This window comes from Ranitomeya variabilis, chromosome 3 (assembly GCF_051348905.1).
Source record: "Ranitomeya variabilis isolate aRanVar5 chromosome 3, aRanVar5.hap1, whole genome shotgun sequence".
In the NCBI taxonomy this organism is placed as follows: domain Eukaryota; kingdom Metazoa; phylum Chordata; class Amphibia; order Anura; family Dendrobatidae; genus Ranitomeya; species Ranitomeya variabilis.
Genome location: NC_135234.1, coordinates 301,683,836 through 301,707,222, shown reverse-complemented (window position 1 = coordinate 301,707,222; position 23,387 = coordinate 301,683,836).

The following is a 23,387-nucleotide window of genomic DNA, read 5'->3' as shown; positions in this document are numbered from 1 at the left end:
GGTTAAATATTTAAGTAACATACTATAAATAACTTCTTTTACCCAACCGGGTATTCTACTAAGTGCAAATTTGTGAACAATAATTTAACTTTGCCTTTAAGGACGTACTCGCTGAATCCACTAAAGACCTTCTTATAAAACATTATAAGGCTAATCAACTTTTCTGCATTCTCCTTCTTTACATCTGCAGGACCGCCTGTCCTATCTGCTCCAGGCCTACTGCCTCTCCTTTCTGTTACAGGACCGCCCCTTTCTGCCCGGGCCTACTGCCTTTCTACTACCATACACGGTATAGAACTTATCATCCATCTTTCAGTTCAGGATTACTGAGCCATCTCTGTATGGCTCCTAGGAGGACTCACTGACTAACCCCGTATGGGTTCACTTTCTGTCCTCATTCTTCTATCAACATCATTAAACATTTCTCACAATCAACTAGTTAGCTACATTTAACTTCTTCTTTCAAGACATTATTGCCATTTAAACATCTTAAGGCAACACTGTTCATAAGTGCAATATGTGAACATCCCCTTTAAGAGGGGACCAAGTCTCTATGAGGTAGTGCAACTTCTCAAGCTGCAAGTCTGTTCGCAGTAAGGACTCCGGTGCTGGTTCCAAGACCAGTGTCTTCGCAAAGAGTCCTTTCCTTGTGTAAAACCAGTAGAGAGCACCTTTAAGAAGGTGCAAACTATGTACAAAAAGTTTATAATCATGCATTGTTCATGATTCAGCAGTTCTTTCAATGATGAATAAACAGGAAACAAAAAACAAAAAGCAGAAAAAGGGATCCCGGGTAAACAAAGGGATCCCTTTAAGAGTTAACCCTGATCGGGTTGTAGCAGCAAAAACATCAGAAGGACAAACAGTTAACTATATACAAATGATGAAGCATTCTTGTTTACTCAGTTTCTGGCTGCTTCGATCCTTGGTCCCCGGCCGCTGCAATGTCAGTACCGGTGGTTGATCTCTCAGGTGCCGTCAGATCACCCGGTGTCTGGATTTGAAGGCTAACCCTGTTTGCAAGTTCGGTAGCCGCTACAAGGCGGACGGTGGTGATAGTAACAAGATCTGTCAAGCCCGGATCAGTCATGATCGGGGCAACAGGTGACGCCCCTTCAGGCTCACAGCGTTGGACGTTCCGAGCGCACCATCCTTGCGCACTCCGGTGGCGGGTGTAGATCACCTGAATCCCCCTTTGCAATCGGTCACCATATTGGTTGCAGCAGGGAGTTTTCACGTTGTAACTAGTAACGAAGACGTCAGTCGGTAGTCCCGGTTCCTGTATGGAGCCCCAACCCCTCTTCGGGTGGAAGGCCAGCACCGTTCCCCGCTTTACCACATCTTTCCTGCCGTGCGCAGACTTTCTGCGTTGCATTTTTGGCGTGTCAGGTTGTTCCGTCTCGTTTCGGTGTCTCCAATGCAGGATTAAACATTGCTTATACTGTTCCCAAGTGAGCACAGCAAGGGTGAGGCCGTCCCCCCGAGCTCCATCCGGCTCGATCCAAGGGGTGTCCCACCGGAGGATCACCCCGTCTGGGCCCACGTCTATGGGTTCTCCCATCTTGGTCGGTAGTGGAGGTACCAGCTTCCCCATCGCGTCGGGGGTGAGGATCACCCGCTCAACCGAGAAGAGGCGGTTACTGTTGGGATGAGGAGCGGTCGCGGGAGCGGGATCGGGCAGGGGAGCAAGATCGGTCAGGGGAGCAGGGGCGTCTTCCATACCTGTGCCTGATGTGATTCCACCGATGTCGATCCGTTCTGCTGACAAGGACACTGGAATCGGCTGCAGCCCGGACCGCGGCTCCTCCGAAGTGGCCTCTTGATGTGGCTCCGCCCTCCATGGCTCCGTGGTTGGGATAGGTAGGCTCGGCTCCTCCGCTGGCGGCTCCAAGGAGTTCAGATCCTTCACCGGCGGTGGACGCGAGTCCGCCTCTGGTGGGTGAGGGCCAGCCGGGATCACTTCGCCGCTGCTCAGGCACTTGCTGATCGTCATCGCTGTCCGGCATTCGGCGGCAACGCATGCACCTGGCTCCGCCATTTCTCCGAGGTCGAGCTCCCTCTTCACTTCATTCCCGCCGTTGCAAATCAGGGGGCGGTCCTCCTCTGCTGCTGGGCAGGTCGTCATCTCGCAGCAGAAGTCAGAGGGGGCGGTCGCTACTTTTGGCGCCGCTTTGGTGGTCTCCTCCCATGGCACGCCCTCCTTCTTCCTCTGCGCTCCCTGTGGTGCTGCAATGGCGGCGGGTTTTGGCGGGAACTTTTGGCGGCAAGTGGCAATACACAGTCTTTGCGATAAGTCACAGTCCAAGTATAATAAATCACAGTTCCAAGGCACACATGACCTGATTCTTCAGGCTTAAGTAGATCCTGTTCGTGACGCCAAGTTTGCAGCGCCCCCACTGCCCCAGGGCCGAGGGGTACCCGGTACCGGGCCTCTGAGTCTCTGCTCTGGGATTGTCATGGTGGCTAGACCCGGTCCGTGACCCTGCTGAGGGGCGTGCAATGAAGGTGGTGGAGGTATGGGATGATGTCGTTATGGTGCGGTGAAGTGCCGGTCGCGGTAAATAACGAGGACACCAGGTTGCAGTCTCTTTACCTCTTTACTGAAGGCTTCGAGATCCTCAATCCGGAATACGGTTAACCGGGCCGCGCAAGCCTGGCCGGTCCAATGGCACATCCAGAGCTCCCTTTGCAGGTGGAAATCTGTGCCTACCTTCTAGCGCTTGTGTGTTGTGGTCCTCCCCTGCTGTGCTTACGGGATAGTCCCCACAACTGTTGTGTCTGTTTCTCGTGTTCCCTCACAACTCGATTCTGATGTTCTTCCACGTCCCCCAGCTCTTATGGTTAGGACGCACCCGTATGACGGGGAGGCTCGGAGCTCTTCCGGGACTCTAGCGTCGCCCCACTCCTGTTGTTACCCCCCTGTGTCTTCCTAGGTCAATTGGGTGAGACAGCCCGCCTATAACTGACTGTCCTGCCGTAGGTTTGAAGTTTGGCCTGGAGCTCTATACTTCCTCGGCGTTCCGGCCACCGGTTACACGCCTCAGTAGGATGTTGCCTCGTCTTACAGCATGACTCCTACTGGTATTCTCCTTGTTGCGTTGATCTCGTTTCTCACTCAGCACAATAAACCTCGCTTCTTGTCCTTTCTTGGGGTACCGCCGCTATATCGTGCAGGCGCGGTCCCGTAGCGTTCTCTCTGGTTGCTAGGCCTCTGTCAGGATCCCACCCCTGACAGGGACCCCTCTGAATCTTCCCCTACAACACCCTCTGCCACAAGGTGTTGCCTGGTTCCAACCCAGTCAGCTTTCTGATCTCACTTCCTATCCAACCCCCAGTTTTACCAGACTGTGAGGAATGGCCTAATGCATAGTGCCCTTAGCTCCCCCTGGAGGCCAGACTGTAAAATGTATTGGTGTCTGTGATACCTGGTCAGATTAACTCCTTCAGTGCCATCAGACGTACCATAGCCCCCCTTAGTGGCGGAGCAACAGTACTGCAACGACCAGGACTCTGGGGCGCTGCAAATGTGTCAGCGCCGGCAGTAGCAGCGGTGATGTCACCGCTGTGCTCTGCTTTACGGCCGGTGCTGACACATTCAGTGCAGGGAAGCTCTCGGCCGGAGCGTGTGCATAGCAGCGCTCTTGCCGAAAGCAATTTTAACCCTGTGGACGCCGGCGGGGGACGTGACAGACATCAGAATGTAAGTTTGTAGTGTTTTTTTTTTTTTTACTTTTACAATGGTAACCAGGGTAAATATCGGGTTACTAAGCGCGGCCCTGCACTTAGTAACCCGATGTTTACCCTGGTTACCCGGGTGCTGCATGGGGACTTCGGCATCGTTGAAGACAGTTTCAACGATGCCGAAGTCGTTCCCCTGATCGTTGGTCGCTTGAGAGAGCTGTCTGCATGACAGCTCCCCAGCGACCACACAACGACTTACCAACTATCACGGCCAGGTCGTATCGCTGGTCGTGATCGTTTGTAAGTCGTTTAGTGTAACTCCAGCTTTAGTTATCTGGAGTCCTTCTGGTTTAACCCTGTGGATGCCGGGGGACGTGACAGACATCAGAATGTGAGTATGTACTGTTTTTTTTTAACTTTTACAATGGTAACCAGGGTAAATATCGGGTTACTAAGCGCAATCTACTAGGGGAACAGATAGGGCAATCTGTCACAAAGACAGGGATCGTCGAACGGTGTGCTGCCTACCTGGCGCTCGAGTCCGACACATCGCTGATCGGGTGGACAGATTACTGGGAGGGGCTGGTGAGGACCCAGCGGTCATTGTGCACATTGGCACAAATGACAAAGTTAGAGGTAGGTGGAAGGTCCTTAAAGATGATTTCAGGGAATTAGGCTGCAAGCTGAAAGCAAGGACCTCCAACGTGGTATTTTCCGAAATACTGCCTGTACCACGTGCCACGCCAGAGAGGCAACGGGAGATTAGGGAGGTTAATAAGTGGCTCAAGAATTGGTGTAGGAAGGAGGGGTTTGGGTTCCTGCAGAACTGGGCCGACTTCTCAGTTGGCTACAGGCTCTACGCTAGGGACGGGCTGCACCTCAATGGGGAAGGTGCAGCTGTGCTGGGGGAGAAAATGGCTAGAAGGTTGGAGGAGTGTTTAAACTAGGGATTGGGGGGAGGGTATTCATTTTATAGGAGGGGAAGATAGTGCAGATAGAGACCTGGGCACAAATAAGGAAGTTGGGGGTGGCGGTGGCATGGGGGGTGGGGTTAGAACAGTTAGTAATTTAAGAAAGAATAGAGGTACAGAGAGGAACATCAAGTGCATGTATACTAATGCCAGAAGCCTCGCCAACAAAATGGATGAATTAGAACTAATGTTGTTGGAACATAATTATGACATGGTGGGGATATCTGAAACATGGCTGGATGAGAGCCATGACTGGGCTGTTAACTTGCAGGGCTATAGCCTTTTCAGAAATGACCGTACAGATAAGCGAGGGGGTGGGGTGTGTCTGTATGTAAAATTGACCTTAAAACCCATCCTGCGTGATAATATAGGTGAATCTAATGAAAATGTAAAGGTACCGTCACATTAATGACGCTGCAGCAATATCGACAACGATGCCGATCGCTGCAGCGTCGCTGTGTGGTCACTGGAGAGCTGTCACACAGACAGCTCTCCAGTGACCAACGATGCCGAAGTCCCCTGGTAACCAGGGTAAACATCAGGTTACTAAGCGCAGGGCCACGCTTAGTAACCCGATGTTTACCCTGGTTACCAGTGTAAATGTAAAAAAAACAAACAGTACATACTTACATTCCGGTGCCTGTCGCGTCCGCTTCACTGCACTGTGTGAGCGCCGGCCCTAAAGCACAGCGGTGACGTCACCGCTGTGCTTTGCCTTACGGCCGGCACTGACACATTCAGTGCAGGAAGCTCTGAGCAGCAGCGCGGACGCCGGGGGACGTGACAGACATCAGAGGGTCAGTATGTAGTGTTTTTTTTTTACATTTACAATGGTAACCAGGGTAAATATAAATACCTGGTTACCATTGTAAAACATTGCTGGCATCGTTGCTTTTGCTGTCAAACACGACGATACACACTGATCTGACGACCAAATAAAGTTCTGGACTTTCAGCAACGACCAGCGATATCACAGCAGGATCCAGATCGCTGCTGCGTGTCAAACACAACGATATCGCTATCCAGGACGCTGCAACATCACGGATCGCTATCGTTATCGTTGCAAAGTCACTTAGTGTGAAGGTACCTTTAAGGTACCGTCACACTAGGCGATATCGCCAGCGATCCGTGACGTTGCAGCGTCCTGCATAGCGATATCGCTATGTTTGGCACGCAGCAGCGATCTGGATCCTGCTGGGCTATCGCTGGTTGCAGGGAGAGTGGACGAACTTTCTTTCGTCGCAACTCTCCCGCTGACACCGCTGGATCGCCGTGTGTGACGCCGATCCAGCGATGTCTTCACTGGTATCCATGGTAAACATCGGGTTACTAAGTGCAGGGCCGCGCTTAGTAACCCGATATTTACCATGGATACCATGGTAAAAGTAAAAAAAAAAACACTACATACTCACCGTCTGTTGTCCGTCATGTCCCCTGGAGCTTGCCGTACTGACTGTCTCAGCGCCGTCCGGCCGTAAAGCAGAGCCCAGCGGTGAACCTGCAGTAACAGCGGTTCACCGCTGGGCACCGCTGTTACGGCCGGCCGGCGCTGAGACACAGTCAGTGCGGCAAGCGCCGAGGGACATGAAGGACGACAGAAGGTGCGTATGTAGTGTTTTTTGTTTTTTTTTTACATGGGGACTTCGGCATCACTGAAGACAGTTTCAGCGATGCCGAAGTCGCTTGGTCGCTGGAGAGAGCTGTCTGTGTGACAGCTCCCCAGCGACCACACAGCAACTTACCAGCGATCACGTCGCTGGTCGCGATCGCTGGTAAGTTGCTTAGTGTAACGGCACCTTTAAGAACATTTTTCCCACTGCCTCTCCATTTGTAAGAAAATGCCTAATTGGATTACCTTGGCTTATCTATGGACTCATCACACTTCCCACCCCCTAACAAATGTCCTCCTGTAGTATTCTTTAAATGTTGTGTTTTTTTCTTATTAATCTATTTGTAATCTTGCCTGAAGAAGGAGCCTCTGTGCTCTGAAAGCTTGCAAACATATTATTTTCTGGTTAGCCAATAAAGGTATCACTCCTAGAATACTTCTGTCATCATTGGGCAGAAAAGTATTCACATAGAAGGAATATTCAAACACAGGTTCCTAGAGGACAACCAAACCATGTCCCAACAACAAACCTCACCTCCCTTCTTCTCTTGTCAAAATATTTCTTAGACCTCTTATTAGCCTGTTTCAGATTATGGCGCACACTGGTTCAAACCTTTTCCAAATTTCCAGAAAAGCTCTCCTCCTCAGGCACCTCTGATCCATTCCTAGAAAAAGGACCGAAAGATGGATGCTTCCCGGTACAACAACAAAAATGAGAACACCCAGCCAAAGAAGACGTATGATTATTGAGAGCAAACTCAGCTAGTGGTAGATATTCCGACCACATCTTCTGATTGTCCGCTACAAAACATCTCAAAAACTGCTCAACGTCCTGGTTCTTCCTCTCGGTCTGTCCATTGGACTCCGGATGATAACCCGTCGAAAATGACAAATGAACCTTAAGTTTGTCACAAAAAGCATGCCAAAAGCGAGCCACAAACTGTGGTCCCCTATCGGAGACAATATCCGTGGGAATGCCATGGAGTCTGACAATCTCTTTCACAAATGCCCTGGCAAGTGTCTTAGCGCAGGGTAATTTATTGAATGGGACCAGATGACACATCTTACTAAAGCGGTCCACAACAACCCAGATGACAGAAAAACCCTCAGAGACCAGCAAGTCGGTAATAAAATCCATTGCAAGATGCGTCCATGGAGGACTAGGAACCTCTAATTTGCAAAGCAACCCTGCCACCGGATCATGAGAATCCTTTGACCTAGCGCACACGGTACACTGACGCATCCACTTGACAATTTCTCACATCCCACAGCCACAGGGGATTTAGAGGGTCTTATATGACCTGCAGCAAGACTAGTCTGCAGGTATTCTTTTAAGGCCTCCCTCTCGGGAATCATCAGATTAAATTAATGATTCTTAGGGAGAGTAGCACCTGGGACGAACTCAATAGTGCAATCGTAATCTCTATGAGGCGGATAGAGTTTGTGACTCCACCTCTGAAAATACTTTCCAGAATTCCTGAATGGCTTCAGGTAGCTCATTTTTCACAACAGCAGCAATGTGTACATCACAAAATTTCCCATAACACTCCTGACTAGGGTTGAGCGAAACGGATCGTTCATTTTCATAAGTCGCCGACTTTTGGCAAAGTCGGCATCTCATGAAACCCGACCCGATCCCTGTGTGGGGTCGGCCATGCGGTACGCGATCTTGGCGCCAAAGTCGCGTTTCGTATGACGCGTTTAGCGCCATTTTTTCAGCCAATGAAGGAGTGTGGGCAGAGTGATGACATAGGGGTTAAGGGCGTGCACGGCTATCATCATTTTATCGCTTGTGCGCAGTAGGGATTTGCAATGTGTAACACGAGATTTTCTGTGCTGGGACGGAGGGGAGAGAGAGAGAGAGAGAGAGAGAGAGAGAGAGAGAAAAAAAAACCCCATTGACGTGCATAGGGTTTCGTGTTCCGGCCGATCCTCGACTTTTCGCAGTAATCGGCCGATTTCGCCCGACTCGACTTTTCAAAAAGTCGGGTTTCGCAAAACATGACTCGACCCTAAAAAGGTCAAGGTCGCTCAACCCTACTCCTGACCCCAGGATCCTATCGTATTTGACCACCAGTCCAGTACAGGATTGTGCATCTTTAACCAGGGTAACCCCAGGACAACTGGAAAAGGCAATTTATCAAGTACAAACAAATGTAAAGATTCCTGGTGTTCCATACTCACAGTGAGTGGAAACCCGGTGACCTTTCGAGAAACATGCCCATGCTCTAGAGGAGTATTGTCAATCGCCACTACAGGAAAAGGGCATGTTAAAGGTAGAGACTCAATCTTATACTTGTCAAGAAATTGTTGATCAATCAAATTAAGTGCAGAACCACAATCCACCATCACTTGAAAATCAATTGAATGACCATGACAGGTAGAACTACCAGAAAAAGAAACTCCTGCTGACCGTATAAATGCAATGCAAACTGGAGGAATACTCTGATTGACTTTTTTTCCCTTATGCGAACCTCACATTGCTTAATAAAATGGTCAGCCTTACCACAATACAAGCATAGCCCCAGCGAAAACCTCTTCTCCCTCCCTTGGGAACGAGAGAACTTCGCCCCAAGTTGCATCGGTTCCCCGCTGTCGATGGGGCTATCCTGAGAGACTGGGTCCAGCAACAAAACCCATCCGGCGTGATAATATAGGTGAATCTAATGAAAATGTAGAGTCCCTGTGGGTGGAGATAAGGGGAGGGGGAAAAAATAATAAATTACTGATAGGGGTTTGTTATAAATCTCCAAAAATAATGGAAGCAATGGAGAATATCCTCATAAAGCAAATAGATGAAGCTGGGACTCAAGGAGAAGTCATTATTATGGGGGACTTCAACTACCCTGAAATAGATTGGGGAACAGAAACCTGCAGTTCCAGCAAAGGTAATCGGTTTTTGACAACTATGACAATTACCTTTCACAATTGGTTCAGGACCCAACAAGAAGGGGGGCACTGCTAGACCTAATATTAACCAATAGGCCAGACCGCATATCAAATATAAGGGTTGGGGGTCACTTGGCGAATAGTGATCACAAAATAATAAGTTTTCATGTATCCTTTAATAAGATGTGTAGTAGGGGGGTTACAAGGACACTAAACTTCAGGAGGGCAAATTTCCAACGGATGAGAGAGGATGTTGGTGCAAATAACTGGGAAGATATCCTGAGACATAAAAATACACAAAGAAAATGGGAGACGTTTATTAGCATCCTGGATAGGACCTGTGCACAGTATATACCGTATGGGAATAAACATACTAGAAATAGGAGGAAACCAATAAGGCTAAATAGAGCTGTAAGGGGCGCAATAAGTGACAAAAAGAAAGCATTTAGAGAATTAAACGAAGTAGGTAGTGATGAGGCATTAAATAAATACAAAAAATTTAATAAATTCAGTAAAAAGCAAATCAAGGCAGCTAAGATTGAGACAGAGAGACTCATTGCCAGAGAGAGTAAAAATAATCCCAAAATATTCTTTAACTAAATAGTTAGAAACTAAAATATGATAGTGTTGGCTCCCTTAAAAATAGTCTGGGTGAAATGGTGGATGAGGATGAGGAAAAAGCCAATATGCTAAATTACTTTTTTTCATCAGTATTTACACAAGAAAATCCCATGGCAGATAAAATGACTAGTGATAAAAATTCCCCTTTAAATGTCACCTGCTTAACCCAGCAGGAAGTATGGCGGCATCTAAACATCACTAAAATTGTTTATTTTTAATCTTTAAAGAGTCCATAATAACAGGGTCTGTACCACAGGACTGGCGTATAGCAAATGTGGTGCCAATATTCAAAAAGGGGACAAAAACTGAACTCGGTAATTATAGGCCAGTAAGCTTAACCTCTACTGTGGGTAAAATCCTGAGGGGCATTCTAAGGGATGCTATACTGGAGTATCTGAAGAAGAATAACCTCATGACCCAGTATCAACACGGGTTTACTAGGGACCGTTCATGTCAGACTAATCTGATCAGCTTCTATGAAGAGGTAAGTTCCGGACTGGACCAAGGGAACCCAGTGGACGTAGTGTATGTGGACTTTTCAAAAGCTTTTGATACGGTGCCACACAAAAGGTTGATACATAAAATGAGAATAATGGGGATAGGGGAAAATATGTGTAAGTGGGTTAAGAGCTGGCTCAGGGATAGGAAACAAAGGGTGGTTATTAATGGAGCACACTCGGACTGGGTCGCAGTTAGCAGTGGGGTAGCAGTGGGGTACCACAGGGGTCAGTATTGGGCCCTCTTCTTTTTAACATATTTATTAATGACCTTGTAGGGGGCATTCAGAGCAGAATTTCAATATTTGCAGATGACACTAAACTCTGCAGGGTAATCAATACAGACGAGGACAATTTTATATTACAGGATGATTTATGTAAACTAGAAGCTTGGGCTAATAAATGGCAAATGAGCTTTAATGGGGATAAATGTAAGGTCATGCACCTGGGTAGAAGTAATAAGATGAATAACTATGTGCTTAATTCTAAAACTCTGGGCAAAACCGTCAATGAAAAGGACCTGGGTGTATGGGTGGATGACAAACTCATATTCAGTGGCCAGTGTCAGGCAGCTGCTACAAAGGCAAATAAAATAATGGGATGCATTAAAAGAGGCATAGATTCTCATGAGGAGAACATTATTTTACCTCTATACAAGTCACTAGTTCGACCATACTTAGAATACTGTGTACAGTTCTGGTCTCCAGTGTATAAGAAAGACAGAGCTGAACTAGAGCGGGTGCAGAGAAGAGCGACCAAGGTTATTAGAGGACCGGGGGCTCTGCAATACCAAGATAGGTTATTACACTTGGGGCTATTTAGTTTGGAAAAACGAAGACTAAAGGGGGATCTTATTTTAATGTATAAATATATGAGGGGACAGTACAAAGACCTTTCTGATGGTCTTTTTAATCATAGACTTGAGACAGGGACAAGAGGGCATCCTCTACGTCTGGAGGAAAGAAGGTTTAAGCATGATAACTAGTGTTGAGCGATACCGTCCGATACTTGAAAGTATCGGTATCGGAAAGTATCGGCCGATACCGGCAAAGTATCGGATCCAATCCGATACCGATACCCGATACCAATACAAGTCAATGGGACTCATGTATCGGACGGTATTCCTGATGGTTCCCAGGGTCTGAAGGAGAGGAAACTCTCCTTCAGGCCCTGGGAACCATATTAATGTGTAAAAGAAAGAATTAAAATAAAAAATATTGCTATACTCACCTCTCCGACGCAGCCTGCACCTTACCGAGGGAAGCGGCAGCGTTCTTTGTTTAAAATTCGCGCTTTTCTTTCCTTTACGTGAAGTCCCGGCTTGTGATTGGTCGCGTGCCGCCCATGTGGCCGGGACGCAACCAATCACAGCAAGCCGTGACGTAATTTCAGGTCCTTCAGGATTTTAAAATTACGTTCCGGCGTTGTGATTGGTTGCGTCGCAGTCACATGGGCGACGCAACCAATCACAGCAAGCCGTGACGTAATTTCAGGTCCTTCAGGATTTTAAAATTACGTTCCGGCGTTGTGATTGGTTGCGTCGCAGTCACATGGGCGACGCAACCAATCACAAGCCGTGACGTCACGGGAGGCTGGACACGCGCGCATTTTAAAATGCGCGCTTGTCCAGCCTCCCGTGACGTCCCGGCTTGTGATTGGTTGCATCGCGGTCAACCAATCACAAGCCGGGAGGCCGGACACGCGCGCATTTTAAAATGCGCGCTTGTCCAGCCTCCCGTGACGTCCCGGCTTGTGATTGGTTGCATCGCGGTCAACCAATCACAAGCCGGGAGGCTGGACACGCGCGCATTTTAAAATGTGTTAACGATGTGTTAAGCAAAGCATCGTTTAAAATGTGTTAAGTCTTTGCTTAACACATCGTGCCATGAACTTGCCACGAGCAGCCGTGTCCCAACTAATAAAGCAAGTTGTAGTATGACCATTCTCCGCCAGCAAACAGGCTCTTCTCCATTGAAAGAATGTAAGTGAATTACCATTAGGGTTTTAAAATATGCGCGTGTCCAGCCTCCCGGCTTGTGATTGGTTGACCGCGATGCAACCAATCACAAGCCGGGACGTCACGGGAGGCTGGACAAGCGCGCATTTTAAAATGCGCACGTGTCCAGCCTCCCGGCTTGTGATTGGTTGACCGCGATGCAACCAATCACAAGCCGGGACGTCACGGGAGGCTGGACAAGCGCGCATTTTAAAATGCGCGCGTGTCCAGCCTCCCGGCTTGTGATTGGTTGACCGCGAAGCAACCAATCACAAGCCGGGAGGTCACGGGAAGCTGGACAAGCGCGCATTTTAAAATGCGCGCGTGTCCAGCCTCCCGGCTTGTGATTGGTTGACCGCGAAGCAACCAATCACAAGCTGGGACGTCACGGGAGGCTGGACAAGCGCGCATTTTAAAATGCGTGCGTGTCCAGCCTCCCGTGACGTCACGGCTTGTGATTGGTTGCGTCGCCCATGTGACTGCGACGCAACCAATCACAAAGCCGGGACGTAATTTTAAAATCCTTAAGGACCTGAAATTACGTCACGGCTTGCTGTGATTGGTTGCGTCGCCCATGTGACTGCGACGCAACCAATCACAACGCCGGGACGTAATTTTAAAATCCTTGAGGACCTGAAATTACGTCACGGCTTGCTGTGATTGGTTGCGTCGCCCATGTGACTGCGATGCAACCAATCACAAAGCCGGGACTTCACGTAAGGAAAGAAAAGCGCAAATTTTAAACAAAGAACGCTGCCGCTTCCCTCGGTAAGGTGCAGGCTGCGTCGGAGAGGTGAGTATAGCAATATTTTTTATTTTAATTCTCTCTTTTACACATTTTTACATTAATGTTGTTTCGATACCGATACCCGATACCACAAAAGTATCGGAATCCCGGTATCGGAATTCCGATACCGCAAGTATCGGCCGATACCCGATACTTGCGGTATCGGAATGCTCAACACTAATGATAACTAGTGTTGAGCATTCCGATACCGCAAGTATCGGGTATCGGCCGATACTTGCGGTATCGGAATTCCGATACCGGGATTCCGATACTTGCCGCGTATCGGATACCGGAATCGGAAGTTCCCAGATTCAAAATGCAGAAATTCAGCCAATGAGAATGATTTCAAGTGTGGGCACATCCTGTTCAGCATGGAGGGCATGAAACTACTGGCATGGCTGTGATTGGCTGCTGAAATGATGTCATGATGCAGTTTAAAAGTCGCTGGCGCCATTTTGCGATCACTCTGCTGTGAATTCAGTTAGTGACAGGACGCTGTTTGCTTACTGAGGGCCAGTTTAGAGATAGCGATTTGCTTCTTTGTGCTTTCCAAAGGCTAATTTAGCAACCGCTGTGTTCACCTACTATTCACCTTGCTTTTGCCTTGTAGCGCTGCTTTCACAGCGATCTGCAAGGTCTGTGTGTGTGTGTGTGTGAGTGCAGCCCACTCTCTAGTCTGAGTGCAGCCACATAGGCCATCCATAGCTGGTTGTATTCAGTTCAGGGAGGGTGGTTCATTGCCTCATACTGTCCTTTTTTTTTTTTTTTTTCAAGTAGTGTAGTCTGCTGCTAATTTATTCAAAAAAATCCTATTAGTGTCTTTCCACCCGTCTCCAGCTAATTTGTGGAAAAACACTACATAGGATAACGTAGAGGAGGGTTTTTGGGCCTTGCAGCGCCGTTTACGGCTGTCTGCACGGTCTCCGTGTGACTGCAGCTCGCCCTGTAGTCTGTGAGCAGCCATAGCCTGGTTGTCTCCAGCTCAGGGTTCTTCACTGCGTCATACCGCAAAATCAATTTTCCTTTTGTTTTAAGTAGTGCAGGCTGCTGCACATTTTTTCAAAAAATTTCTATTAGTGTCTTTCCACCCGTCTCCAGCTAATTTGTGGAAAAACACTACATAGGATAACGTAGAGGAGGGTTTTTGGGCCTTGCAGCGCCGTTTACGGCTGTCTGCACGGTCTCCGTGTGACTGCAGCTCTATCCGTTGTCAGTTCAGCCCCCAAAAAATAAATAAATAATAAAGTTCACCAAACACACCAGTGACACCACTTTACATTTGTGTAGGCCACATTAGCTCATATTAAAGTCTAGTCCACACTTTAGAAAATTAGTGTTTCTTATACCTGTTAGGAGGAGTTGTTCAGGAATAAGCACACAAAGCCGTTAGTACTTTTCTGCTTATCTTTATCAGTCAACCAAGATGAAGAAGGCAGTGAGTAAGGCACGTGGGCGTGGGCGCGGAGCAGGGAGGGGACGTGGGGATTCTGTGCCTGCTGCGGGCACCGGTGACTCATCAGCACCCACTTTCACAAGGGAACAGTCATTCATGCGCAGCTTTGTGGCAGAGCGCCGTACACCGCTGCTGCGTGAAGAACAAATTGAAGCCGTTGTCGGATGGATGGCAGCTAATGCATCAACTTCAATTAGTGCCACATCCTCCCAGACACAGAGCACTGGAGAGCAGCCATCTGTCTCTTCACCACCTGCCAAATTGCCCAGGCAGACAGAGAGCCCAGGACAGGAGCCGTCTCTACTTCTGTTCTCTGAATCTCTTGGCTTGGAAACAGGGGGCCAGCCAAGCAGCATTGGAGAAATGGAAGAAGAGGCAGGGTGCAGTGATGCCCAACAGCTTTTTCTCTCTTCCTCTGAAGAGGCGGGTGGGCCAGTGGCTCCGTTCACCACATCGCAGGCCGCATCAGCTGATGATGACACTCAGGTGCCACTTACTGGTGCGTGCTCTGCTGCTGAGACTACCCAGGAGGAGCAGTTGGGGGCAGAAGGTAGTGTAGATGATGAGGTCCTTGACCCATCTTGGCGTGAGGGACAGGAAGGTGGTGGGAGCAGCTCTGAGGAAGAGATTCCCCGTACGGCCCAAAGAGGGAGAGGGAGGGGGAAGACTGCGGATCCTGCAGCCTCCGCTTTGGCACCCGTTAGGAGCATGTCTCTTCCAAAAGCCAAAAAGGGCACTCCCAAGACTTGCAGTGCCTGGTCCTTTTTTGACACAGTTGCAGATGACATTTGCTATGTCAAATGCAAGGTGTGTCATTACAAAGTCAAAAGAGGGAAAAATGTCAGCAACCTCAATACCTCCAACATGTGGAAACATGTGCGCACCAGGCACCCGGCGGAGTTAGAAAAACACACTGAAGAGCTAGGCCAACCAACAGCGGCAGCTACCACCTCTTCAGCTCGTGTTGCCTCTTCCTCCAGCTCACACGCAGCTGGTTCGGCTTCCTCCCAGGATCGCCGTGGAAGAACCTCTGGCCCTGTTGTCCAGAGACCCGCTGTAATTCCACCCGCAGCACCACTTTCCCAGTCATCCACACACTCCCAGCCCAGTCTACAGCCATCGGTAGTACAGGCATGGGAGAAAAGGCGGCCTTTCTCGTCAAACCACCCACGAGCACAGGCTCTGACTGCAGGCATTGCCAAACTTCTGTCACTGGAAATGCTGTCATTCAGGCTGGTGGAGACTGACAGCTTCCGTGACTTGATGTCATTGGCAGTCCCACAGTACAATGTGCCCAGCCGCTTTTACTTCAGCAGGCAAGCCGTCCCTGCCCTGCACAAGCATGTGGAGGGACACATAAAACACGCGCTACTGAACGCCGTCAGTAGCAAGGTCCACCTCACCACTGATGCGTGGACCAGTCAACATGGACAGGGGCGATACCTTTCCCTCACTGCCCATTGGGTTAATGTCGTTGAGCCGGGTACAGACCGTGCGAGTGGCGCAGGACGTGTCCTGCCCACTCCAAGGATTGCAGGAATCCATTCTGTACGCATTGACTCCTCCTCCTACACCAGTTCCTCAGAATCATCGCTGCAGGAGCCGTCACAGTCCACCTCCACATGGACCCGTGTTGAACGTGTACCTGTTACGACCGACATGAGCACAGCCGTGGCCAAACGTCAACAGGCCGTCTTGAAATTAATTTATTTGGGGAATCGAAGCCACACAGCGCAGGAGCTCTGGAATGCCATCAAGCAGGAGAGCGATGTGTGGTTTGTGGCAGCGAATCTCCAGCCAGGCATGGTAGTGTGTGATAATGGCCGAAATCTGGTGGCAGCTCTGGGCCTCGGCAACCTCACTCACATCCCATGTCTGGCACATGTGCTCAATTTGGTCGTGCAGAGTTTTCTGAGGGACTATCCGGATCTTGATGCACTGCTGCACAAGGTCCGCCTAGAGTGTGCTCACTTGCGGCGTTCCAGCACGGCAAAAGCGCGCATTGCGGCTCTGCAGCGCCGACACCGCCTGCCGGAACATCGCATCATATGTGACCTACCTACCAGGTGGAATTCCACGTTACATATGTTGGAGCGGTTGTGTGAGCAGCAGCAAGCTGTAATGGAGTACCAGCTGCTTCAGGCGCAAAGAAGTCGCAGTCAGCGCCGTACAGACTTCACAACCACAGAGTGGGCCACTATGAATGACGTCTGCCAGGTTTTGCGTCCCTTTGATTATTCCACGCGGATGGCGAGTGCAGATGATGCACTAGTCAGCATGACTGTCCCCCTTATGTGCCTGCTTGAAAAATCACTGCAAGCGCTAAGGGATGATGTTGTGGAAGAGGTGGAGGATGAGGATTCAGCATTTCCATCATCTTCTGGACAGTCAGCGCCACGTGGTTCCTCACAAACGCGTAGGCAGGGGACAGTTTGTGAGGAGGATGAGGAGGAGTCAATGGAGGAGGAAGACATCCGTACAGAGGAGGGAGTTACACAATTGTCCAGTACTCAGTGTGTACAGCGAGGGTGGGGTGATGACGAGCGGGCAGAGATCACGCCTCCAGCAGGGGACAGCGCTTCTTGGGCAGTTGGCAGTCTGCAGCACATGGTGGATTACATGCTGCAGTGCCTGAGAAACGACCGCCGCATAGCCCACATTCTCAACATGTCTGATTATTGGGTGTTCACCCTCCTCGATCCTCGCTACCGGGACAACGTAGAAAGCCTCATCACACCGTTGAACCGGGAGCGAAAAATGCGGGAGTACCAAGACACACTGGTGAATTCCATCAACTTCTCCATTCCAACTGAGAGAAGTGCTGCTAGTGCATTCCAAAGCAGCTCAGTGCGTCCAGGCAGTGGTGGAGGCTCTGCACAAAGAGGGAGCAGAAGCAGTGCCTCTGCCCAAGGCAAGACCAGTATGGCCCAACTGTGGCACAGTTTTCTGTGCCCACCACAAAAGTCTACACCATCACAGACGGCTCCAGTCAGCAGGAGGCAACGGTTCCGTCAGATGGTGACAGACTACATGTCTTGCCCTCTTGCTGTACTCCCAGACGGCTCTTCCCCTTTCAAGTTTTGGGTCTCAAAGCTGGATACATGGCCAGAGCTAAGCCAGTATGCATTGGAGGTGCTGTCTTGCCCTGCGGCCAGTGTATTATCGGAACGTGTCTTTAGTGCTGCAGGTGGTGTACTAACTGACCGTCGCATTCGACTATCCTCCGATAACGTTGACCGGCTTACTTTCCTGAAAATGAACAAGGCCTGGATCTCGCAGGAATTTGCCACTCCTCTTCCTGATTAAATAATTAGGTCAACAGTCAACAGTCCCTCCTCTGTTATTGGGGTTCAGTAACGTCAGCTGTTCCCTGCTGTGTGTGTGGCAATCCCTCCTACCTCCTCCACCTCCACCTCCCCCTCCTCCACCTGTCCCTGGGCTCCAACACCGCCAGTTGAGGCTCAGAAGTGCCGTCTGCACAGTCAAAACATACGACCCAGTGTTATTGGGTTTCAGTAACGTCAGCTGATCCCCAGCTGTGTAGCCGGCAATGTGTCCTGCGACCGCCACGCTGACACAACAACTGAAATGTAAGGGAACCTGTCCCCCCCCCAAGGCGTTTGTTACTGAAAGAACCACCTTGTACAGCAGTAATGCTGCACAAGGAAAAGGTAGCTATTTTTGTTTAGCTCCTTGCACACGCAGAACTTAACACTTATAAAATGTGTCCACTGATACCGTAAAACCGTCCCGGAGGTGGGACTTTCCTTCGTAATATGACGCAGCACAGCCGTCATTCCTACCCCCTTGGCGCCGTGCCCCGGCTCCTCAGCGTTGTTTGATTCCGTCCCGGAGCCTGCGCTGTTATGTTATCCCTTGGCCAGGCACACTTAGCGCTGCCCGTCTTCTGACATAATTTGGTGTCAGGATGGCTGCGCCTGTGCGGCCGTGCTGGCCGAGAGCCCGCCTCGCAGTGTCGTGTAATGTAATCCCACCGCGGGCCTGGGATCCGTGGCCATGCGCAGTGCATATCCTCGCCTCTCACTCCCCTCCCTACGGCTTCTTAAGACTGTGCGGTGTCACGGCCGTGGCATGCTATTAGGGACGAGCTGACACCGCACAGTCTGAAGAAGCCGTAGGGAGATGAGTGAGAGGTGGAGTAACGTCAGCTGTTCCCCTGCTGTGTGTGTGGCAATCCCTCCTACCTCCTCCACCTCCCCCTCCTCCACCTGTCCCTGGGCTCCAACACCGCTAGTTGCCGTCCAGAAGTGCTGTCCGCACAGTCAACAGTCCCTCCTCTGTTATTGGGGTTCAGTAACGTCAGCTGTTCCCCTGCTGTGTGTGTGGCAATCCCTCCTACCTCCTCCACCTCCACCTCCCCCTCCTCCACCTGTCCATGGGCTCCAACACCGCTAGTTGCCGTCCAGAAGTGCTGTCCGCACAGAGCCAAACAGCTCGCCAATGTGTTAGTGGGGTTCAGCATCGCCAGCTGTTCCCCTGCTGTGTATACGGCAACGTGTACTGCGACCGCCACGCAGGCACAACAAGTTAAATTTAAGGGAACCTGTCCCCCCCCCCCCAGGCGTTTGTTACTGAAGGAGCCACCTTGTGCAGCAGTAATGATGCAAAGGGAAAAAGCGCCTCTTTTCGTGGTGGTCCTTGCACATGCTGAACCTAACACTTATGAAAAGTGTCCCCTCCTACCGTGATACCGTCCGGTTGGTGGAACTTTCATTTGTGATGTGACGCAGCACAGCCGTCATTCTTACCCCCTTGGCGCCGTGCTCTGCCTCCTGAGCGTTGTTTGAATCAGTCCCGTAGCCTGCGCTGTTAGGTTAGCCCTTGGCCATGCACACATTTTGCGCTGCCCGTCTTCTGACATCATTTGGTGTCAGGCTAGCTGCGCCTGTGCGGCCGCGCTGGCCGAGATCCCGCCTCGTACTGTCTTCTGATTTAATCCCACTGGGGGCCTGAGATCCATGGACATGCGCAGTGCATATCTGAACCTCCACCTCTCACTCATCTCCCTACGGCTTCTTCAAACTGTGCGGTGTCAGCTGGTCCCTAATAGCATGCCACAGCCGTGACACCGTGTGTGCATGTGTGCAAGGTGGCTCAGAAACTTATTCTCCTTGCCCATGTTGAAGTGAACACGTCTAAAAATGAGTCCTCTGCGACCATTAAAACGTCCCTCAGGTGTGATTTTCCTTTGTATTGACACGCAACAAGCTCCTTGGTAGCGCTGCCCGTCTTCTGGCATCATTGTTTGGCTGCCTGCACCTCTGCGGCCGCCTTGCCCCACACAACGCCCCTCGGTGTCTTATTTATTGGGACTGCGAGGGTGTGATTGATGGGCATGAATGGTGCATTTCTTCGCCTGTCCCTCATCTCCTTCCGCCTTCTTCGGACTGTGCGTCTTCATGGCCGTGGCATGCGATAAGGGATCAGCTGACGCCGCATAGTCTGAAGCGGGTGTAAGAACCCAAGCGAGAGGCGAACATATGTACTGCGCCAGGCCATGAATCCCAGCCCCGCAGTGTTTTAACAATGTTAAGACACTGCGGGGCTGGGATTCATGGTCATCGCAAACCGCAACGGCCGACATTACATGATGTCAGAGGATGGGCAGCGCTAACAGCGCAAGGCCAAGGGATAATACAAAAGCGCAGACTCCTGTGCAACAAATAACGATGCTCAGGAGGCCGCGCAAAGCACCAAGGTGGCATTTTTGCCAGCTGTACTGCATCTCTTTACGAAGGGAAATCACGCCTCAAAATCAGTTTGACTGTGTAAGGGCCTAAATGTTATACGTGTTCCTTTCAGCGTGTGCAAGGAGAAAAATTAAAAGAGCAACCTTTGACTTGTGCAGCACTACTGCTGCATAAGCTGTGGCTCTTCTACTTTGTAACACCTGAGGGGGGGTTAAAGGTTACCTTTGAAATTGGTTGAATTAGGCTTCGGCCTACACTCTGCTCCCCCTGCAGAGCCCGGGCTCCAACACCGCCAGTTGGTGCCCGGTACCGCTAGCTGCACAGAGCAAAACACCAGCCAATGTGTCAGTGGGGTTCAGCACCGCCAGCTGTTCCCCTGCTGTGCAGCCGGCAATGTGTCCTGCAACTGCCACGCAGACACAACAGACCCAAAGCTGCCGCCAGTGCAGGCTTCGGCCTACACTCTGCTACCTCTCCTCCTCCTGCTGACCCCGGGCTCTAACACCGCCAGTTGGGGCCCGGTACTGCTAGCTGCACAGAGCAAAACACCAGCCAATGTGTCAGTGGGGTTCAGCACCGCCAGCTGTTCCCCTGCTGTGCAGCCGGCAACGTGTCCTGCAACTGCCACGCAGACACAACAGACCCAAAGCTGCCGCCAGTGCAGGCTTCGGCCTACACTCTGCTCCCTCTCCTCCTCCTGCTGACCCCGGGCTCTAACACCGCCAGTTGGGGCCCGGTACTGCTAGCTGCACAGACAAAAACACCAGCCAATGTGTCAGTGGGGTTCAGCATCGCCAGCTGTTCCCCTGCTGTGCAGCCGGCATCGTGTCCTGCAAAAGCCACGCAGACACAAGAACTGAAATTGAAGGGAACCTGTCCCCGCTCCCCCAGGCGTTTCTACGTTTTACAGCCACCTTGTACAGCGGTAATGCTGCATGTGTGCAAGGTGGCTCATAAACGTATTCTCCTCGCACATGTGGAACTGAAAACACGTCAAAAATGTGTCCTCTGTGTGACCATTTAACCGTCCCGGAGGTGTGACTTTCCTTTGTAATGACACGCTGCAACCCCCTTGGTAGCGCTGCCCGTCTTCTGGCATCATTGTTTGGCTGCCTGCGCCTCTGCGGCCGCCCTGACCCACACAACGCCCCTCGGTGTCTTATTTATTGGGACTGCGAGGGTGTGATTGATGGGCATGAGCAGTGCATCAGTTCGCCTGTCCCTCATCTCCTTCCGCCTTCTTCAGACTGTGCGGCTTCATGGCCGTGGCATGCGATAAGGGATCAGCTGACGCCGCACAGTCTGAAGCGGGTGTAAGGACCCGAGTGTGAGAGGCGAACATATGTGCTGCGCCAGGCCATGAATCCCAGCCCCGCAGTGCTTTAACAATGTTAAGACACTGCGGGTCTGGGATTCATGGTCATCGCGAACCGCAACGGCCGACATTAAATGATGGCAGAAGATGGGCAGCGCTAACAGCGCTAGGCCAGGGGATAACACGACAGCGCAGACTCCTGTACAGCAAATAACAACGCTCAGGAGGCTGCACCCAGCACCAAGGTGGGATTCTTGACATCTGTGCTGCGTCTCATTACAAAGGGAACTCGCGCCTCCAACACAGTTTGACTGTATAAAGGGCTAAATGTTATACGTGTTTCATTCAGCGTGTGCAAGGAGCAAAATTAAAAGAGCAACCTTTGACTTGTGCAGCACTACTGCTGCATAAGCTGTGGCTCTTCTACTTTGTAACCCCTGAGGGGGGGTTAAAGGTTACCTTTGAAATTGGTTCAATTAGGCTTCGGCCTACACTCTGCTCCCCCTGCAGAGCCCGGGCTCCAACACCGCCAGTTGGGGCCCGGTACTGCTAGCTGCACAGAGAAAAACACCAGCCAATGTGTCAGTGGGGTTCAGCACCGCCAGCTGTTCCCCTGCTGTGCAGCCGGCAACGTGTCCTGCAACTGCCACGCAGACACAACAGACCCAAAGCTGCCGCCAGTGCAGGCTTCGGCCTACACTCTGCTCCCTCTCCTCCTCCTGCTGACCCCGGGCTCTAACACCGCCAGTTGGGGCCCGGTACTGCTAGCTGCACAGAGAAAAACACCAGCCAATGTGTCAGTGGGGTTCAGCACCGCCAGCTGTTCCCCTGCTGTGCAGCCGGCATCGTGTCCTGCAAAAGCCACGCAGACACAAGAACTGAAATTGAAGGGAACCTGTCCCCCCTCCCCCAGGCGTTTGTACATTTTACAGCCACCTTGTACAGCGGTAATGCTGCATGTGTGCAAGGTGGCTCATAAACGTATTCTCCTCGCACATGTGGAACTGAAAACACGTCTAAAATGTGTCCTCTGTGTGACCATTTAACCGTCCCGGAGGTGTAACTTTCCTTTGTAATGACACGCTGCAACCCCCTTGGTAGCGCTGCCCGTCTTCTGGCATCATTGTTTGGCTGCCTGCGCCTCTGCGGCCGCCCTGACCCACACAACGCCCCTCGGTGTCTTATTTATTGGGACTGCGAGGGTGTGATTGATGGGCATGAGCAGTGCATCAGTTCGCCTGTCCCTCATCTCCTTCCGCCTTCTTCAGACTGTGCGGCTTCATGGCCGTGGCATGCGATAAGGGATCAGCTGACGCCGCACAGTCTGAAGCGGGTGTAAGGACCCGAGTGTGAGAGGCGAACATATGTGCTGCGCCAGGCCATGAATCCCAGCCCCGCAGTGTTTTAACAATGTTAAGACACTGCGGGGCTGGGATTCATGGTCATCGCGAACCGCAACGGCCGACATTAAATGATGGCAGAAGATGGGCAGCGCTAACAGCGCTAGGCCAGGGGATAACACGACAGCGCAGACTCCTGTACAGCAAATAACAACGCTCAGGAGGCTGCACCCAGCACCAAGGTGGGATTCTTGACATCTGTGCTGCGTCTCATTACAAAGGGAACTCGCGCCTCCAACACAGTTTGACTGTATAAAGGGCTAAATGTTATACGTGTTTCATTCAGCGTGTGCAAGGAGCAAAATTAAAAGAGCAACCTTTGACTTGTGCAGCACTACTGCTGCATAAGCTGTGGCTCTTCTACTTTGTAACCCCTGAGGGGGGGTTAAAGGTTACCTTTGAAATTGGTTCAATTAGGCTTCGGCCTACACTCTGCTCCCCCTGCAGAGCCCGGGCT